Raw genomic sequence first — 2,712 nt, 5'->3', positions numbered from 1 at the left:
TCTAGAAAACATATAATTTGTCTCACATTCACTGAATTCATTCTAGCATTCATCATTCATACGCTCTATCAGTAATTGTTTAGTCTGTTCAATTTCGTATTCATTATTGGTAGAATCAAAACGGGCATAAAATTTGTTCAGATCATTTAAATCGATATTGTCGGGTACTTTATATTTGCTTTCATTGTAATTGATAATTGTTTTCATGCCTCCCAAGCAGCGGCGTGGCGTATTGACGGCGTATGGTGGTGCCATGATTAGAAGAAGAAAAAAAATTCTAAAACAGTGAACACGGTTAAGAGGAGAGACCACATGTTAAAAACTCTCTTTTTTGGAAGGGTGGGGATGGGTCGATGGTTTCTAAGAGTGGACAAAACTCACAAAAACAAATAATTCATGAAAACAACAAGCCACAACACTGAGATACAAGTCCCGTATGAAAAGGTCTTTGTAATTATTCTTTGTCCACCATTTAAAGGATTGGTTTTGGTCGATAATGCAATCAATATGTGATAAATGTAAATCAAAAGAGAAAAAAAAAACCTATGACAGAAATTACTTACTTTTAGTACTTGTAAAGAAATATGCACGGCGATGTTTCATCTCTGCAAATCTTTTTATAATGTGTTTATTGAAATTTGGAATGCATCTATTTCAGCTTTGTGAATTGACAGAATCATTAACGAATTTAACCGCTCTGTGTTTCATTGAATTTCGCAAGAAATTTTTCACTCTTTTAAGGGTGCTAAAACAACGTTCAGGAGGTTAAGAAATACGATGGAAGTGGTTAAGGTCACTATAGCTTATAGATGTCCATGATCTGTCAGTGTTTGTTGTATCTGTAAAAAGTAGACAATAAAAATAAAAGAAACGGTTTTTTTTCTAAACTAACTGTGAGCCATTCATGCCTGTCATACCATGTCACTGAAAAAGAGCGTTTTCGAGATTTCCACACCTGTGTTAATTCAAAATCAGTTGGTTGGTGAGGAACTAGTCTTTTTATTTCTAATTTGTCATCTGGTGTCAATCTCCTAAACGGTCGGTGAAGTAAAGAGTCAACTTCATTGCAATTCATTGTTTAACAAAACAAAACTTCAAAGTATATCTCAAATAATGGAAATCAGTGGACTACGATTAATGATTGCACAAATAAAAGGTAGATTCAGATCTTAAAGCATCACAAAGAAAAAATCACACCACTTTATTACTTAAAAAATCTAAAAACACACCAAAGTATAACTGTTAACAATCTTCGCTTTCTTTCTCTGACTCACACAAATACACACGCACAAACAAACAAACACACACACACACACACACACAAATAAACACGCATACACACGTAACCATCAACTCGGCACTACAAGCAAAAAAATGTTGGTAAATTCGTCCACAATGCTTCGTTGCAAAGAATTACTTTATTCAATAATCATGAAAAAGAGTTGGGGGGGGGGGGGGGCATTTTGATATGTCATATTTTAAAGTTTTATGTTGTCTTTCTTTGCTGCTTACAAATAAACTTGACAATGATCAGTGTTTTTGACAGTTAATGTAATATTTTGGATGGCCGAAGTTACCCTAATTTGGCGCATCCCCCCTTCGAACGGTGGAGCTCTCAGATCCTGGCACAAGTCGAGGGGTTTTCCGCTATTTGAAGATAGTATAATTCAACCCAGTTTCTCGCGCAATCAGCTGTAGCGATACTAATGGATAGAGCATTAACTGGAGCTTGAATTGCTTTGCACCACGATGTTGACTCTCTCACTACTTCGCGCAGTGATGTCACCAACACACGAGTCGGCGCAGTGCGTGATTCGGAATCTTGAATAGAGTGGAAACTAAAAAGGCAGTATGTTGTTGGCGAGTTGGCGAAAGACAGTGGAGTTAAAATTTCTCAGTTTTATTTTTAATTAAATTATGCTGTTAATGATTTTTAAAAGATTGGTACGGTGCCTGGCACCATTCGATCCAATGGCCCCACGCCACTGCAGTTGTTTTAATGTCGCCTGATTGGAAACTTCTCTCTACTTTCGTTTTGTAACGTTCCTTACATTTAATAATTTCTTCTTTTTTTCGTCTTTAGTTCATCTTTGGTACCATTTATCAATATATGATTTTTCTCATTTGAAAGGGATTTCAGTTCTTTTGTTATCCATGGTTTGTTATTTGGATTTAACTTCTTTTCTTTCACACACGTGTTGCTCGCAAAACTTTATATACTCGGACACACAATCATTAAGTTCATTCACACCCTCACACACGTCAATAAAAACATTCCAATCAGTACACTCGAAGCAGCCACGCAACTCCTCACATACACTTTCGTTCATGACCTGAACACACTTCACTACTGGCTTACAACGTTTGATGACAGGCCGATATATAGGTAATAATAATAACATAATGTGGTCCGATGAACCGAGTAGAGATCTTGAAAAACATTTATAGGACTTGTCAACATTACAGAAAAATAGGTCGAGGGTCGATTTGTCACGAGTTAAGCACTGAAAGTCCAGGAATTATTATATTATTGCAATGATTAAAATCTCCAGTCACAAGAAAAACATAGTCAGGCGATTTGCTTTTTTTCAATTACCACATGACTTATTAGAGTTTCCATGGCAACATTTGCATCGGGACTGGGGGGGGGGGGGGGGGGGGGGATGTAAACTGTCGTGATGTTGACTTAAAAAAATTTTCTAGGTAAGTAAT

The sequence above is a fragment of the Berghia stephanieae genome, chromosome 14 (genome assembly GCF_034508935.2).
Source record: "Berghia stephanieae isolate SIO BIC M18660-M18661 chromosome 14, UCSD_Bste_1.3, whole genome shotgun sequence".
NCBI classification, from domain to species: Eukaryota; Metazoa; Mollusca; class Gastropoda; order Nudibranchia; family Aeolidiidae; genus Berghia; species Berghia stephanieae.
This window is presented reverse-complemented; position numbering follows the sequence as displayed.